Genomic DNA, 19309 nt, shown 5'->3' with positions numbered 1-19309 from the left:
TTTTCTTTCTTTTTCTTTCTTGCTCTTGTCTCCTAGGCTAGAGTGCAGTGGCACAATGTTGGCTCACTGAAATCTCCACCTTCCAAATTCAAGCGATTCTCCTGCCTCAGCCTCCCGAGTAGCTGGGATTACAGGTGCACACCACTACACCCAGCTAATTTTTGTATTTTTAGTAGAGACAGGGTTTCACCATGTTGGCTAGGCTGGTCTCAAACTCCTGACCTCAGGTGATCAGTAAGTGGCAGGATATAGGAGCAAACCTACAAGTGATTTCAGAGAGCAAGCTTATGACCACTGCTCTAAATGTGCTACATCCTCAGGCAAAGTTTTTCTTGTCACTAAATACTAGAGTAAAATTCTCACTTGTCCCCACAGTCAACTTGGAATTTAATCACAAGCTGAATTGGCTCTTAACAAACTATTTTTAAAATGTGTCTGTGTTTCGTTTACCTATGTAACAAACCTGCACATTTTGCACATGTACTCCAGAACTTAAAAGTTCATGAAAAAAGTGTCTTTGTTTATGTACTTGTGTGTGTGTGTGTGTGTGTGTGTATATATATATATATATGTATATTTTATAAGTTGCAAACCAGAAAATAGTACCCAAATTCCTTCAAACAGTGGACTGATGAGTAGAGCCAATGTCTAGTTTCAGTGCAAATATCTGCAGGCTCAAAACCTATGAAGACTCAATGTCTCAATCCAAGTCTGAGGCTGGAAAAGACCAATGTTCCAGTTCAAAGTGGTCAGGCAGGAGGAGTTCCCTCTTGCTCAGCCTCTTTGTTCTCTTCTGGTGTTCAATTGTTTACATAAGGCTGGTCCACTCACATTAGGGAGGGCCATCTGCTTTACTAAGTCTGTGAATTCAAACATCAGTCTCATCTCCAAACACTCTCACAGACATACCCAGAATGATGTTTGACAAAGTGTCTGGGCAGCAGACAAGTTGAAACATGAAATTAATTTTCATAAATGAATGTTGTGGGCTGAAGGTTTGTCCGCCACCCCCACATTTGTATGTTGAAATCTTAACCTCAATGTGTTGGTATTTGGAGATGGACCTTTAGAAAGTAATTAGGTTTAGAGGACGTCATAAGGTTGGGTCTTCATGATGGGATTAGTCCCTCTCTCACTCTGCTTTTTGAAAACATGGTGAAAAGGTAGCTGTCTGCAAGCCAGGAAGAGAGCTCCGACCAGAACTCAACAATGCCAGCATGCGGATCTTTGACTTCCAGCTTCCAGAATTGAGAAAATAAATTTCTGTTTTTGAGCCACCCAGTCTATGGTATTTTGTTATAGTAGCTTGAGCTGACAAGACTATAACGGTTACTAATACGTTGAGCTGCAAAGTATATAAAACCTGACAATGAGAAATCAACAAATAGGTTATTATTATTATTATTATTTTCTGGCTGCAAGAAGTCTCAATAAGTAGCTGTTCAGGGCTCAGGAAAGACAACCCTCTCCAGGAATGTCTTTATTATTGGCAATACCTGAGTTATATAATCATCCTGACCTGCAAGGGAGGCTGGGGATTTGAATATTTCACATTATAAAGTCTGGAAGAGGGGGTTTTGGATGCGTGTTAAGTGAGATAACATACAATCTGCCATGATACCAGTGAAAGGATTGGAACTAGAAGAGCTAAACAAAATCTAAAATATGTAAGTTTCAGTGAAAAAGGTATATTGATTTTGTTTTTATTCCCTCCCTGTTTGGTACTTGAGTAGGAAAGAAACAATGTTAGGTAAGAATCATTTGGACAGATTTATCCTTTCTTGCAGGTACAGAATTAATTAATATGTTTTTACTGAACACTTGGTATATTTCTGTATGAAATCCAGTGTTTTGAATGAGGCATTGGTAGCCATTCTGTCTGGCTGTTTGTCTTGGATAAACAAGCACCTTTATTTCAGTTAGGCTTCTGTCAGGGTATAAATTGTATTCAACTAGATTTAAATGCCAACTATGTCCAGTTTAGTCTGGATCTTAAAGGGTGATGCTTTCATGCTAGATCCTTCTGTTTACCTTTTAAATTGAGCCCTTTTAACCCCTGTTTCTCTCTACCTAATTATCTTAAATAGAAGATGTTCTTAATTTTACTCACATTCTATTCCTATGCTGGAATTGACCCACCTCTATGGCGGTGTCCCTATCACTTTGCCCAGCTCTTCCTAGTTCAAGGTGCTCCACACCCAGCATGGACCATTCCCAGGTGGTGAGCCCCAGGCTTCTGTTGGCCCCTCTCCTTGACCTGCTCTCCAGATGACCACTAATCCATCTAGACTGAGGCCTACCCTCTTCTAATCAGGTTACTCCCAGCATTTTCCCACCTGCCCTCTAACTCCTGGGCTCTCACATACTTCTGTGTCTCCCTTGTTCAACTTCTCATTAGCCAACTCCCTGGTTCACTCCTTCCACATTTGCACGACATGTCCATTTATTTGGGGAACATCTGGCACGGGTAAGGTGGGAAGGAAACTTTTGGAGGAAGTCTGCAGTGTAGTGTTTGCTTCTCAGCATAACAATGACAAGTCCCGAAGGTGAAATGTAAAGATAGACTATTCCATTTTGTAAAAACAACTCTTTATGCCTGCTGGTAATTATTGATTAGAGAGCAGATGTTTGCCAACATCGCTGTTACAGCTCTGGTTCTGTGTGGATGTAGAATTTGATCAGTTTTAAAACATCAGTTTCAATAGACATGATTTTAGATGGTGGCACTTGGGATAATTTAAAGTCAAACAGAAAAGAAATTCTACTGGGAGAGGGGGAAGAGTCAGGTCACCCCTTCTTTGAACAAATTTCTCCTTTCAGCAAAAGGTACTTGTCCTGAAACCGATTCCATTATAGCTCTGCGAGGTAGCTTATTAGCTAATTCAGTTCAGAATCACTTATGTAAATAAACTGATTCCAGACGATTAGGCTGTCCATCGAGAAGCTTATTTGTTAATTTATGAAGCTGTTATTTAGCTTCTGTGCTTGTTAATCCCCTCTTCTTTCTACTGCAATGAGGATAAGATACTTGTACCTTCTAGATAAGGGTCCTTAAATTGGGGTCCATGAACTTTTTGAAGCTTTACATACAACTGAGAGGCTGCCCAGCATCTGGCACACTGTAGATGTTCCCAATAGACATTTGTTAAATGAATGACTGTGTGAATGAATGAAAGCTTAGTTTGTCATGAGACCACAGGGCAGCATAATTTCAGAAAATACATTCACGTACTTTTAAAGACCTGCCTCATTTCTGTGATCCAATTCCTGAAAATGTGTCACCATTTTAATATTTGTTACTCAGACTGTTCTATGCACTATTAATTGAAATCTAAGAGGTAGACCCCATTTAAACTGGCAGAGGACTGCTTTTTGCTCATTGCTAGAAGCTGTAGTTTATATTTACACATCTCTTGAATGAGGAGAGGGAGAATTGTATCTTACTATTTCTGTCTTTCTCTTCCTTGTTCCACCATAGGCTTTGAATTATGCATTGGCCCACACTGACCACTTTCCATTTCCCAAGACTTTTTGTACGCAATGAATGAGAAGAAAGCAGAGAAAACAGTGGGCTTGAGGTCACATGACTCAGGCTTGAGTACTAATCACATCAAGGACTGTACGCATTGCTCTTAGGAAGGCACAACTTCTACTACTTTCAGTCTTATCAACTGTGAGAGGTAATAATGATACCTGCAGATTATCTTGTTCTGAAGAACTAACATTATGAGTTTTATCATTATTAGCAAAAACTTGCCACTACCAGGAATTGCTGCAGATGACTGAGGAAAGGTTTCTAGCCAGCTCTCAGAGGGAAGTGAGTTGCTTGTAGCAAGGCTTCTTTCTTACCTGCAGTGTAAGTTGAGTTCAGACAATGGTGGTCTTGCATGCTGCAGACACATTGTCATTTCCTGTGCTTGCCCCGTATGGCAGGGAACAGCAGCTCCTTTGCAAAAGGAATGATCCAATGCAGAAGTTCATGTGCTCAAAATTTTTCTATGACATCCACTTGACTTTCTGTGTCCTCTTTGCTATTTTCATGCTATCATGCTACTTCATGGCCAATGCAGCTTAAGAAACATTTACTAAGGACTGGGAGAAAATTAGAAATATTTATGACTTAAGCACTGCCACTAAGTTGCTTCCATTTCTAGAAGGAGAAACCAGTCAAACACAGTTCTATTAATGGAAAGGTGAAAAAGGGAAACATGGTAAGAGGAAAGTTATAAAATAACTCTAGAAGAAAAATACTTATTTTTCAGTGGAGAATTCAAAGAGATGGTGCAAGGTCTTAGAACTAGGTGTTGAAAGATAAGCAGTCTTTTGTCAGACTGAGATGAGAGGGAAGAGCACTGGAGGCTGAGGGAACATCGTGAACAAAGGCGTAAAAATAGAAAGAAACTGTGAGACCTGGGAATTAACAATGGTAGTTTGATAGTGGAGCAGATCTGGGGGAACGCTTGAAAGACATACTGAATAGAGTTTGAGACTAGGTTGTAAACTGTTTTCAATGCAAGATAATAAAATTCATGATTTATTTATCTTGAAGTAATTTATAAAGTACAGATAAAAGGTAAAAGGCAGCTATTCCCTCCAGCATTTGTGCAATACTTATTAATGTTTTGGTGTACTTCCTTCCAGTCTTTTTTCTTCACATTTACAGATTACTCTCCTTTCCTTACACAATGTTATCTACTAAGCTTTACTGTATGCTGCAACATCAGCTTCACAATCAGTATAGTTATATAAAAGTCTATCTAGTGTTGAAATATATAAAACAGGCTCATTGTTTCCAAGATGAAGACTTGGCAAGGCTACAGATAAAGTTTATTTGAGCCAGTCATTTTGATTTTCCATGGTAAGAACCTATGGAGAAAAACAGTCATTGGGATTATTTTTTACTGGAAATCATATCACAGGTATATCTAAGAAACAGGGATTGCCAGCTTCTTGGTGGGTGCTGCAATGGTATTTGGTCGGATTTTATCTACCGCTCTGTGATCTCTGGAGATTCTATATTGTGCTGCATCTATCCAAGGTTCCCTTGACAGGGCAACTACACATTTACCCAGAAAAGGGGAGATAGGATGGGCAGAGAGTTTATGTAGCCAGGAAATCAATCTTTATGGAAGATTCCTCTACTATATGCATTCATTTAAAAAAAAATGCATGGAAAGGGTTAGGCAATGGTTTCTTAGATATAATACTAAAAACACAAATAACAAAGAGAAATATAAATAAATTGGGTATCTTCAAAATGAAAAAAAGTTTGTGTTTCAAAGGACACTGTCAAGAAAGTGAAAAGACAACCCACAGAGCAGGAGAGAATACAGTAATCCCCCCTTATCCACAGTTTTGCTTCACCAGTTTCAGTTACTAGTGGTAAAACACAGTTAGAAAATATTAGATAAAAATTCCAGAAATAGGCTGGGCTCGGTGGCTCACTCCTGTAATGCCAGCACTTTGGGAGGCTGGGGTGGGTGGATCACCTGAGGTCAGGAGTTTGAGACCAGCCTAGCCAACATGGTGAAACCCCCCGTCTCTAATAGAAATACAAAACACTAACTGGGCGTGATGGTGGGCGCCTATAATCCCAGCTACTGGGGTGACTGAGGCAGGAGAATCACTTGAACCCAGGAGGGGAAGGTTGCAGTGAGTCGAGATCGTGCTATTGCATTCCAGCCTGGGCAATAAGAGCGAACTGCGTCTCAGAAACAAACAAACAAGCAAACAAACAAACAAACAAAAATTAGCCAGGCAGTAGTGGCAGGTGCCTGTAATCCCAGCTACTTGGGAGACTGAGGTCGGAGAATTGCTTGAGCCTGGGTAGATGGAGGTTGCGGTGAGCCAAGATCACACCAACTGCATTCCAGTGTGAGCGACAGAGCAATACTCTGTCTCAAAAGACAAAATAAAAATAAAAATAAAATAAATGCAGAAATAAGCAATTCACACATTTTAAAACATGTGCTCTTCTGAGTAGTGTGATGAAATCACATGCTGTTTGGTTCTGCCCCTTTGTCCAGTGTACCCATGCTGTAGATGCCACCCGCCCAGCAGTCCTCCTCATCATGGCCCAGGATCACCTGGAACAGATGATCCTTCTTTTGAGCTACCATCAGAAGGTCCACAGTACTAGCCCAGCACTACACCACAATGCCTACGCAATTCATCTCACTTCATCTCATCATGTGGACATTTTATCATCTCACATCATCACAAGAAGGGTGAGTACAGTCCAGTAAGATATTTCGAGAGAGACAGAGAGAGAGAAGCCATATTCACATAACTGTTATTACAATATATTGTGGTAATTGTTCTATTTTATTAATACCTATTGTTAATCTCTTACTGTGCCTAATTTATAAATTAAATTTTATCACGACTATGCCTCTATAGGAAAAATCATAGTATATACATGGTTCCGTACTATCTGCAGTTTCAGGCCTCCACTTTGGAGGCTTGGACCATATTTCTCTTGGGTAAGGGGAGACTACTATACAATGAAAATCAATTTCTAAATTTTTCAATTAGGTGTATTTCTTTTTTTCTAAAATTTTATTGTGCCCATTATAGTTGAGTATTTTTCTCGTTACATTACAGAAACATTTCTGTAAGTTAAAGCATGAACATACTGTTATATTTGATATGATTTCTTTTCCAAGGCTATGTTTTATATTTTGTCATATATACATTTAAAATTTTTTCATGTGAAATCTGTTCATCTCTTCCCTTGTGATTTCTTCTTTTTCCTGTAGGCTAGAACATTTTCCCTCTCCAGAGGTCTGATAGATATCACATACAATTTTCTTCTTTTATTTTTAATGTGGTTTTAAACTTTACCTTTAACTTTCACATTTAACAAATATTCACTATGCGTTTGGTATATTGCTAGTACTTATTTAGGTTCAAGGTATGATGTTAGGGATGACAATTTGGAAAAATTATTATCAAACTGCTGTTGTTAATTCTCAGGTCTCATAGATTCTTTCTATTATTATCCCTTACACCATACCTTGAACCTAAATAGTTTGGAAATTATCATTCCTCCCCAAAACTCTTATTGACTGTGTGTGTGTGTGTGTGTGTGTTTCGTACATGTGTGTGTAAATCACTAACTATTCCTGTATGTTACTATATGTCTCTCCTGTTCAATTTTGCTGTCTGTCTAGTTTCTGGTAGTATTATATGCTTTTTTGTACTACATTTTTATAATATGCATTAGTATCTGATGATAAGATTTTCCCCTGTAATTATACATTTTCAAAATTATATTTAATCTATGACCTTTTCCCTCCAGGTGACATTTAGAGCAATTTGTCAGGTTAAAAAGAAACATGCTAAGATTTTGATTAAATTTATATGAAACATAAATTGTTTTGGGAAAATCGTACTTTCAAAACATGTTGCCACTCATCTCAGATTATGATGCTGCTTTTCACTTGTTCACATTTTCATGACTTTCAGTAAAATATTGATTTACTCAAATAGATCACAGGTGTCTCTCATTAAAATTGTTCCTTATAATTGCATTTCTGAAGATAGTGCGAATTGGAGTTTTTTCGTTATAACTTCAGTCACTGTATGAGAATTTCTTTTTCTGTCTCCTTTCTCTTTTTCTCCCTCTCTCTAAGTGTATATGTGTGTATACATTTATCTTTCATCAGGCTACCGATCAAACATTTGTTAATTAAAATAATTTCCGAGCTTATTCTCTTGGGTTATCTGACTATGAAATCATACTTTCAGAAATTTTTTATCATTTATTTTTTAACATGTATCTTATTGCTATCTTATTTTTGCTTTCAGTGAATAGAATTTCTAGAATATGAATAATAGTAAAACTAGATATATTTCTTTTATTTCTATATTAACGTGAATATGACTTTTAGATCAAAATAGATGGCTTTTATTATGGTAAAACAGTTTTCCTCTATTCCTCTATTTTAGTATTTTATTAAAGTACGTTATTTTTGAATTTTTTCTTCTTTAATTCACTTATGCTAAGAATCATGTATCCTTAGAACATATTTCTTCTTCTTTAATCTACTTATGTCAGATATTGTATTAATACATGTCCTTATCTACTTATAGGACTCTTCCTTGAAAAAAAAAAAAAAAGCTTGGAAAGTGTAGGTCATGATAAAAAATGTTCTCATACTGAACCACCCTAGAACTGGAAGTCATTAATGACAGAACATGTGTTCCTAGGTCCTGCTTCTCATCAGGGCTGCCATATTGAAAGTAAATCTGTGGCTTTCAACTCAACTCCAACCAGAGCAAGAGACTCCTTTTGAGGAGCCTACAGGCCAGGCATCACCCTCAGAGGTCTGAGTTGCTCCAGGAACAATTCTCAATCCTCAAACCTGCCCTTGTGATACTAGACCTAAGTGGTTCAGTTGTGGCACCCGGGGGCAGCCCGTTACAGTTCTTCCTTCAAGCCTGGAAATAATCTCAGAGAATGGAGAGAACTTGAGGATTCCTTGGCTTTACTGTAAATGGTTACCTGATATGCTCCAACTAGCATGATTTTCCCAGGTGGACTCCATGCACCTTATATAGTGGCTTGCTTCAAGTGTGAATGCATAATTAAAGGGTTTTGGTGTTTGTATTTTCTCCCTCTCTCTGGGGCATACCTCTTCATATTCTCCTTTATCTGTTACAGTGTTGGACACTTTCCTGCCAAGATGGCTAGATTGCTGGTCATGTGACCACATAATACTCCAAATGCTGAAACCTACAAGATTTTCCTAATCCCCATTGCTACTCTTGAAACAGTTCGGTGGGACACTTTCAACCATGGCCAAATTTCAGAATCACCTGAGTATCCTCTTAAAAATGGTGACATCCAGGCCCTACTGTGTCCCAGTTAAATCAGTGTAGTGCCCACCCCTCCCCACAGGGCTGGCTGTGTGTGATGAGGTGTCAGTTACAGCCTTCACCACTTGCTTGGTGGCCCCTCAAGAACTGTGTGTCCAGAGAGGCCGGTCATCTGAGACACAATTGCCACTTCTTTTCCCTTCCCCTCTCAGGGTAACTCTGACTTCTTCAGGTATTTCCTTTCAACTGTGGGAGTGTTATTACTTGGTTTGTTTAATTTGTTGCCTTAGGGGCAGAGAAATGAGTTAGTGGTTCTTTTTAGTTCACAGCACATTATTATTCTGGTTTGTGGCAATTCTGGCTCCTTCTCCACCCCTTTTTTCCCAAGGACATACCATGACTTTTGTGAGCCCTAGTCATTTTTGTTTTTGTGGGTCTCTGTCACCGTAATAGATTTTTGTGTTTCCTTAAAATTTCATTTTTTTTCCTGATGTGTGAAAAACAAATTAAAACTTTTTCATCAACCCAAAGAGTTCCTAGCTTCATTTTTATTTTTAAAAGAAATTTAAATCTTTTTGTGACTCCTTAAAAAGTATCTTGGACCTAAGGTATTGTGCTTACTGGACCAATAGATGAGTTAGCCCTGCCTCTACCATCCTGCTTTCTCCTTTATCTCTGTAACCTGCTGCCATTCTCTTTTCTTAGCCAAAGAGGCACATCTCCCCTTGTGCTGGATCTGTTTCTTTATATATATTCTTGCATATTGTATATTTGTATATTGTTTTATGCATTTAAAAAATTTTAAAAAAGTTACAGCAGTTTTAGATTGATAGATTTGAGATAGAAGATTGCAAAGATATTAGATAATTCCTAAATATCCTACATCTATTTGCCCTATTAACATATTACCTTGGTATGATACATCAGACACAATTAATCATCCATTATTGATATATTATTCACTGAAATCCATAGTGCATTCAATATCCTTATTTCTAAAAATAGGATGTACCTTTTCTGTTTAAGGATTCCATCCAGGATACTACATTGAGTGTAGTTATCATGCCTGCTTAGACTCCTCTTAGTTCTGACAATTTCTCAGACTGTTTTTAATGACTTTGACAGTTTGAGGAGTACTGGTTAAGAACTTTGTAGAATGTCCTTCAAATGAGATTTATCAGATGCTTTTATCATAATTAGACTGGAGTTACAGTTTTAGGGATAAAGATAACAGAGGTAAAGTCATTCTCGTTACAATTACACCAAGGGTCCACATCATCACACGACTTGTCACTGCTGATGTTAACCTTGATTCCTGCCTGAAGTAGCATTGGGTTTCTTTGCTGTCAGGTTACTCCCTCCCCACCTCCCCTTACTTCCAAACTGTAGTCTTTGAAGACAAGTCATTCTGTACAGCCCACACTTGAGGAATGAGAAGTCGTGCTCCCTCTCCTTGAGGGTGGAGTAGCTACAGAATTATTTGGAATTCTTTTCAGGAGAGATTTGTCTCATCTCTTCACCTTTATTAATGTGTTTAATCATTTATTCATAACATGGATATTTGTATTACACTTTGGGTAATAATCCAATATCATTTTACCTCATTTCTCAAATTGTTTCAGCTTTGGCCTCTGGGAATGCTTTCAGGTGGCTTCTTGTCCTTTTAATATACCACCATCTCTCTCTCTTTCTTTCTTTCTCTCTGTCTCTTTACCACTTCCTTCCTTCTGGCACTACAAGATGCTCCAAGTTCATTTTGTAGATTTCCTGCCCCTGTCCTAGAATCAGCCATTTCTATAAGGATTCCTGTTTTGTTTTGTTTTAAATTGAGAATAGAATTAAAAACCAAAATCTTGGCACAATGTGTGTGTGTTGCTACTGGGCTGTTATTCCTTCTCAGCCCCCTCAGTTGGCAAAGCAAGGAAATATATGTGTGTATGGATTTACCACACATTTAACATTTTTGTAAATATGTAAATATAAACATTATATATATTATATATATGTAACCATCTATATCTCTATTAACCTCAATATGAGCTCTACTCAATTGATGTCTCCAACTACAATCTGCTATTATATGGATCATTCAGGCTGCCTCCTCTTGTCTGTAACCTCCCACTTAATGGTGAGAAACCTGGCCTCTACCATCTACTCTTCACTTATTTAACTGTCCTATTCCAGTATACCTGTGTTGCAGTATCACAATTATTAATAACCACTCCCATGGAAAACAACTTTATCAACTAGAGTACAGTGTTTATGTACAGTTTCTTTTTGCCATTAACCTTACAGGCTTCATTTCCAAAGTTGCCTAGTCCTTTTTCTCCCAGTCCCTTCAGAGAGATTCTTTAATAGTCTCATAACACAGTTAGCATTCTTTGTCACAGTGTGCATTCTATCCTGGGATGTCCTGATGTCCTAAATAATTTTCCAGATTTGTAAACATTAATGTTCTCTCTGCTATAAAGTTCTATATAAATGTGTGGTGTTGTGTATCCACTGCAATAGTTTCACTTTCCTAAAAAATCTGCTGTGATTCACCTATTCTTACCTTCCCCAGTCCCCTGATCCCCCCTGGCAATTATTGATACTTTTACCATCTCTGTAGTTTTGAATGCCATCTCTGTAGATAGAGTGCCATATAATTAGAATTACACAGTATGTAGCCTTTTCAGACTGACTTCTTTCACTTAGCAATGTGCATTTAAAATCTAAAATTCATCCATGTCTTTCCATGGGTTGGTACCCATTTTTTAATCATTGAATAATATTCTAGTGTGTGGATGTGCTAGTTTCTTTATCCTTGCATGTATTGGAGGATACCTTGTGCTTCCAGCTTTTGGTGACTATGAATAAAGCTGCTATAAGCATTCATGTGAAGTTTTTTTGTGTGGTTGTAAGTTTTCAAAGAAGTTGGATAAATACCTAGGAGTGTGAGTGTTGTATCATATGGGAAGTCTGTGTTTAGCTTTGTAAGAAACTGGTTATCTGTCTTTTAAAGTGGCTGTACCATTTTGTATTCCTACTCACAATGAATGAGAATTCCTTTTGTTTTGCATCCATGTCTGCAACTGGTATTGTTAGTTTTTAGATTTTAGCCATTCCAATAAACATGTAGCAGTATCTCATTGTTATTTTAATTTCTAATCCCATAATGACATGGCTTGTATGAATGTTTAATCTGTGTAAATTAATTTGTGTTGTATATCTCATTCTATCACTTTCTTTTTTTCACTAAGCACTCCATGTTTAGGGTTCACTTATGTTACTGTCTAATCCGTTGCTTTTAATTGCTGTGTAACACTCAGTTACACCCACCACATATCCCAATTTACTATCTCAGTTTCAGACATCCCAGTTGCTTCCTACTCTCTACCTCCACAGATAATACTGCATTGAACATCAGTGTTTAGATCCTCTTATGAACCTATGTGGAAATTTCTTGGGAGAATACACACACAGGTGAATTACTCAGTCACTCTATATGCACATTCTCAGTGTGACCAAGAGTAATGCTAGTTGACTCTCCAGAGTGGCTGCACCAGCTCAAGCTCCCACTTGCCATGTATGGGATTCTATATCATGTACTTGACATTTTCCAACTTTCTTTTCCTTTTCTCCTTTTAATTCTTTCTTTCTCTCTCTCTCTTTGTTTTTTTTTTTTTTGGACATAAGGTCTCACTCTGTTGCCCAGGGTGGAATGCACTGGTGCAGTTCTAGCTCACTGCAGCCTCAAACTTGTGGGCTCCAGTGATTCTCTCTCCTCAGCTTCCAAAGTAGCTAGGACTACAGGTGTGCACCATTTCACCAAGCTGATTTATTTTTATTTTTATTTTTTGCAGAGATGGGGTCTTACTCTATTGCCCAGGCTGTTCTTGAACTCCTGGCCTCTAGCAATCCTTCCGCCTTACCCTCCCAAAGTGTTGAGATTATGGATGTGAACCACTGTGCCCAGCCTAGCTTTCTAATTTTTGGCATTCTAATAGGTGTAAGTGATATCTCAGTGCTGTTTGAATGTGCATGTCTCTATTACTATAATCACTAATGATTTTGAGCATCTCTTTGAGTGCTTAGGTAGTCTTTTGCATGTATTTTCCTCTTCAAATTGCATGTTCTTATTCTTCGCCTATTTTTCTATTGGGTTGCTATCTTTTTCCTGTTGATTTTTAGGCATTCCTTGTATATTATGGATATTTCTATTTATTTTGTCCATGCTGTACTCCTTGGTTTTGATGTGATGACACTCATTAATTTTGTCTTATGTTTTGTGTATTTGAACTCTTGTTTACAAATGCATTTCTCTGCTTTGAGGTCACAAAGATATTCTCCCACATTTTTTCACATTTAGATCTTTAATTCATCTGGAGTCCACCATGTAATGAGCTATGGGAGGAACTGCATTTTATTATTCTACATATTGGGAGCTAGCTTTCCCATCTTCTAACTGGTCCATCATTTTCCTATGGATCTGTAGAGACTCCTTTATGGTATATTTGTGTTCTATTTTATTCATAGATCTATTCATTTTGTTTCATTGGCATGGATTTTGCACCAGTTTCATGATGTTTTCACTAATTTTTTATTACTATAGTTTTTACAACCTGTCTAGGTATCCAGTCAGCCAGGTCCTTCTTCTTTATCATTCTTTTAAAAGGTTGACTTAATGGTTCCTGGACCTCCCACCTAGAGGCTGCTTTAGTCACTAACTTCCAAGAGCCTCCTGAACTGGCCATTCTGCCAGAGTTCCCCAGACTTCTTTATAGTACTAATGATTCACGTGTTTGATCTCCCTCTGATTTCTCCAGTTTCAAACAGTGCATCTCAAAAGACCATAATGCTACTCTTAGTGTTGTTTCCATGATTTCCACTAAGCATGAAAAGGAATTTCAAGGGCCAGCACTGGCCACAAATGATCAGCCTGTCCTGTGCTGTTGGGCAGCTGTAACAAGGGTACACTCTTGGCTCAGTTCTGGGCTGAGGATTTACTCTTGTGTAGTAGCACGGTAGTATGTCTCGGTTCAGAATTACTGGAAAAGCTCCAAATGTAATTCTGATATTATTGGAGCAACTCTGTATCCTGAAGATTTTGGTGACTTTAGCTCAAATGTCCAATTTTCTCTGCTTGGCCAATTTCAAAGACTTCATCCATTTTTTTTTTCCTGAATTCCAAGTTATCTATGCTTATGTTTTTCTTTTTTGTTTTGAAGAAGTTAATCTGCAACTTAAGGTAAAAAAATAGAATAGTTTTCAAGATGATCGCTTTTACTATCTTGGGAAGACAGGGTGATATACTAACATGAGTGAAAAACTGAGATTCTAATTCTGGTTCCACCATAGGTTATAATTTTAGGAGAGAGACTTTATGTGATATCTCCGTTTGTCCCCATGCAGTTCAAAACACAGACTTCAGTCTCTTCTCTATTTTTCTGAAGGAATCTATTCATAAATAAGGTTTGGTGGATTCAACAGCTTTACTGAAGATATGTAGATTGTTATTAGCGCTTCCTACCTTGCACAGCCTCTTGTCCCCTCACTGGCTCCATACATCATCCTCTGCTGCCTTCAAGAAGCTCCAGATCCTGCCACAGACATTCTCCACTCAGAGGACTGGAGTTCAATTCCCCCACAGTGCTTTTCTCTTTGGGAAGCACCCCCTCCCCTTTCCCAGGAAATCCCCACTACTGTTAAACCTCTGGAATTCTAGGGTATAAAGTAAACCTTAACTTATGACATTCTTATTTGTATTGACATTGTTATCATTATTATAACTATCACAGTGATAGCTAACACATACATTTAGAGCTTCCTTTGGAATAGTAAATAAAAAATACAGTCAAATGATGACCTTATTTGAATTCCTGTGCTGGGCCTTTGATGTCGTGTCTACTACAGAGATCATACTGTGGGACTATATAATAGATGATATAATTAGTAACTAAAATAAAATTGACAATAATCAAATGAAAGGTACCTTCACTGAGCACTTAGCATGTGCTAGGAGCCATCTAGGTATGTAATATATTATCTTTTACTCTTGTGACAAATTATTGATGTAGATATTATTATCTTCATTTGATGGACTAAAAGCTGTGTCTGAGCAATGCCATGAGTCATATTTTACAGGAAATAACACCTGTGAGTGCGAGAGGGAAGATGGATTGGGAAGAAGGAGGAACTGGACTAAATGAAATTTCAGTAGGAGCTGCAACCAATCCCATGGGACTTTAAAGTTGGGATGACCTTTCAGAGATATCTCAAACTGAAGCCTTCTTACTCCTGCTTTGACCCTTCACTGGGTGAGGGCTGCCTTCGGGAAACTGCATAACCTAGGGCAGCTCCTTTTGGCTGAGGGCACTTCCTAAGGGGAAACTCAGCTGTGAGCCTTTAATCCCCAACACTCCCATCAGCTAGTAGGAGGAGTTCTCAGGTCCTGCAGGGGGATCTGGGTAACAAACACACAACAGCATTCACTACAGCATATGAACTTGTTCAAGGTCCTGATGGGCCAGTGTTCATACTCTCTATATTTAAAGATGCTTGCAGTGGTAATTGCTGTTATGTGGAAATAAACAAAGGCAAAATGGTAAGGGGCAAAACTAGGGTTCGATCCAGAGATATTTCTGGCCCTGAGACTCTGCCCTCGACCTCTACCATTTTCGCTACACAATACTAACTATAGCAATTACATTTTTACTAGTAAGCAAATTTGTTTCAAAAGGATCCGTGGAATTCAAATAGAAAAAAATATTCTCCAAAGTACATATAGCGTACATACAGAATTTGTAATATGGTGCACCGTTGTTCAAATGCCAGCTTGATTAGAAAAACTGGATTTGAGGAATATCTGTGCTCACTTCTGACTCAATCACTTATTAGCTGAATGATCCCTGCTGATGTGTTTCTCTCTTAGGACCTTAGCTCTCTCATCTGTTAAAGCAGGGGAGAAACTAAAGGCCCTGTCACATCCAAATCAACCGGGCCATGCCTCTGACTGATTTACCAACTTTGTCAATTATAGTTCCCTTTTGAGAAAAACACCGTGATCAGGGCTCTTGGGACTGTGATGATAATGATGCTAGAGCATTCTGTGAACCCCCAGGGCACTCAGTGATGGGAACAGGCACATGTAATTCTTCCCTCTCCCACCTTCCCTTGACCAAAACATATGCTTCAATCTCCTGACCTGAAACTGACATTACTCATAGGCAAGTAAGGGTTTGTGGGAACCACTTGCTTGGGACAGATAAAGCTATAAAGTGCAGGGGCAATGGAGACCCAAAGGGAGACGGCACTCGTGGAATCACAGAGCTGGTTACTGGCAGAGCTAAGACAGGAGCTTTGTTTTTTCGGTTGTTGGACTCCTGTTACAGTGCTCTTTCCTTACTTTATATCACATTGCGTTTTAAAACATAAAGTTTATCTCCCTGGGAAAATGTGCACATTTTTAATGATACTTATGTAGGTTATTTTGCTCATTTAGTTTGGAGGGAATGAGATGGAGGAAGGGCAGAAACAATTACTATTAATCTAAATTTTCCTACACCCATCTTACTATTTAATATCTCTCCAACACGTATCATCTGGTACTGCTAATTACCATAAGGTAACATTTTTTGAGTTGTATAAAACTAGATATATGTACGTGTGGTCAGGGGAAAACAAGCCTGGTTTAAAGACACCATTTAGAACAGTGGTTAGCAAATTGTTACCTGTCAGCCAAATCTGACTCATCGCCTATTTTAATAAATAAAGTTTTATTGGAATGTAGTCACATCCATTCCTGACATATTTTCGATGACTCTTTTGTGCTATAAAGAGCTGAGTTGCTATAATTGTGACAGAAATCATGTCACCTGCAAAGCTTGAGATAGTTACTATCTGGCCCTTTAATGAAAAAGTGTGTTGACATCTGACATTGAAGAATTAGCCTATTTTCAAGACCCATTTCCATGATCACATCTGTTGGTTTTATTTTTGGGGAGATAGAACATCATTGTGAAGGCTTATAACTTTGGACCCAGAAAGGCCTGGATTCAAAACCCACTGTGACCATGTATTGGCCGTAAGACCTTGGCCAAGATACCAAACCTCTCTATACTTAAGTTTCTTAATTTGAAAAATAAGAAAAATAACATCAACCACTCTCTGTGGATATAAGAGGTAAATGAAACTATACATCAAAAGCACTAAGAACAGTGTCTGACACAGGGTGATTACTAAATAAATGGGAGTGTTTACTCCATTGAGCCTTTGTTTGCTGACTTTTGTTACTATTGATGTTCTCTTGACATGAGGCTACTGCTTTAGTCATTCATTTTCAGCAAATCTCCATATCCCAACCCTGACTTTTGGACTGATGTTGAACCTTTGTCCACCATCTTGTTTCCAGTACTGCTGATAAATACCTCCAAGGTTTTGTCATTTCCCCCACAGGACCACTACCCGTTTTGTATAGAACCTGCTATTCCTATTCAAAATGGTGAACTCAGTAGACAGAATTTGAGACTTTTTTTAGGTAGAAGTGACAAGAATAGATAGCAACTGAGATGTACGTAAGGAACAGTTGTTGAGAATGACTTGGAATTCCAACTGGGATAACTGGGCAGATTGTGACATCATTAATAAGGATTGAGAATACCAGAGGCAAGTATGTTTTTGCCTTGTAGGAAAAATATATCTAGAAGAGGTACAATCACCCTTGTAATATTGTTTAACAATATAAATATAATTTTTATTCATCTTCACCTAAAAGTTTGTTATTCTAGGCTCTTAATTGATTGTCCCCACAAATAATGCATTTTTTTACACAAACACTTATATAGCTCTCACCACATCAGGCACTCTTCTAAGAGACATTTCTTTTTCTTTCTTTTTTTTTTTTTTTGACAGAGGCTCACTCTGTTGCTAGGCTGGAGTGCAATCTCGGCTCACTGCAACCTTTGCCTCTTGGGTTCAGGCAATTCTCCTGCCTCAGCCTCCCGAGTAGCTGGGACTACAGGTGTGTGCCATCACACCCAGCTAATTTTGTGTATTTTTAGTAGAGATGGGGTTTCACCATGTTGGCCAAGATGGTCTTGATCTCTTGACCATGTGATCCACCTGCCTCGGCCTCCCAAAGTGTTGGGATTACAGGTGTGAGCCACTGCGCCTGGCCTCTAAGCCCTTTATTGTATAATTATAATTTAATCCTCCTGACATTTCTATAAGATAGATGTTATTATTATTCTTATATTAAAGAGAAGGAAAATGAGGCAAAGAAAGTTTAAATGACTTGCTAAAGTGACATCACTAGTATGTGTTTATCATCCAAGGAAGGCACTTATAGCAAACATGGCCATTTTTTTAGAGGTTCATATCACACTGGGAACTGGCTGAAGCTGAACAGATCTCAGAGATATCCTGTACTGATGACCGATTGCAAGGTTGTACTTGGTGGTAGACGGCTGCAGGTATAGAGCAAGCAGGTACCAAGAGAAATGCTTTGAACAGTTTCCTCCAGCAGTTGTAAGACTGATAACATAGAATAATTTATGGTTGCTTTACTGAATAATTTACCAACCAAATCATTCACAAAAGCAGTAAGATGTGAAATAGGAAAACATGAGAGACATGAATTTGAACTAGGGAAGAATCAATAAGAACCAGTGGGGCCAAAAACTGCCCGTGAGGGCTTGGGCACCTTTGGGCTCACAGAGGGAAGGCAGGTCTCTGTTGGATTCAGCTGACTTCAGGAGGCAAAACAGAGCTTGCTGTTTCCTATGCACAGTGTGGCCTGAGTGCCTACATCAGCTTTTAGTGGACTCGGTTTGTTATTTTCTCACTCATCCGCTCTTTCTGAATGGTTGTGTAACTTACCTTTGTCTAGGGTGCAGAGTAGATCTTGGTATTGGGATTCACATTTACCTTATAGATTTCACTGGATCCTTCTTGCAAATTGCATGACTTCTAAAAATGATCATCTGGGGAGTGCTATGCAGTTGATAAAGGATTTTGCATGTTATCTTGCTTAATCCACATAACTACTCTTATGATCAAGGTTGTGTTGTATCTCATAGGTGGGCTCCAAGGCATAAAGAGGGTAAAGGCCCTGCTCAGGGTCTCAAGTGCAGACTCTGACTCCTAGTCCCCTCTCTTTCAGCTCTACCCCCATTGCCTTCATCTCATTGGCCACAGGGAAAGATCAGATCCAATGTCAAAAGATCTGGGTATCTGTGATAACCACTTCATTAATTGTAGTCCCTTTTGTATTCTTTGCCCCATCTATTATCCATGTAGACATCTGTGTAATATCACTTGGGAATCAAAAACATTTTCTTTGTAGTGTAACTTCAGTATTAAATGGCCATTCTGAACACTCATTTTTCTAATCTTGTTTAGTGCCTGTGCCACGGGCACTTTTGCTGCCCCCTAGGCTTTTGAGGTAACTTATCTTAATTAACTGAGAAGAAATCATGGTGACTGGCTAAAGAGAAATGATCTCAGCTTT

Source organism: Colobus angolensis, unplaced genomic scaffold, assembly GCF_000951035.1.
Source record: "Colobus angolensis palliatus isolate OR3802 unplaced genomic scaffold, Cang.pa_1.0 Scaffold112, whole genome shotgun sequence".
NCBI classification, from domain to species: Eukaryota; Metazoa; Chordata; class Mammalia; order Primates; family Cercopithecidae; genus Colobus; species Colobus angolensis.
The sequence above is the reverse complement of the archived record's forward strand: the minus strand, read 5'-3'. Positions refer to the sequence as shown.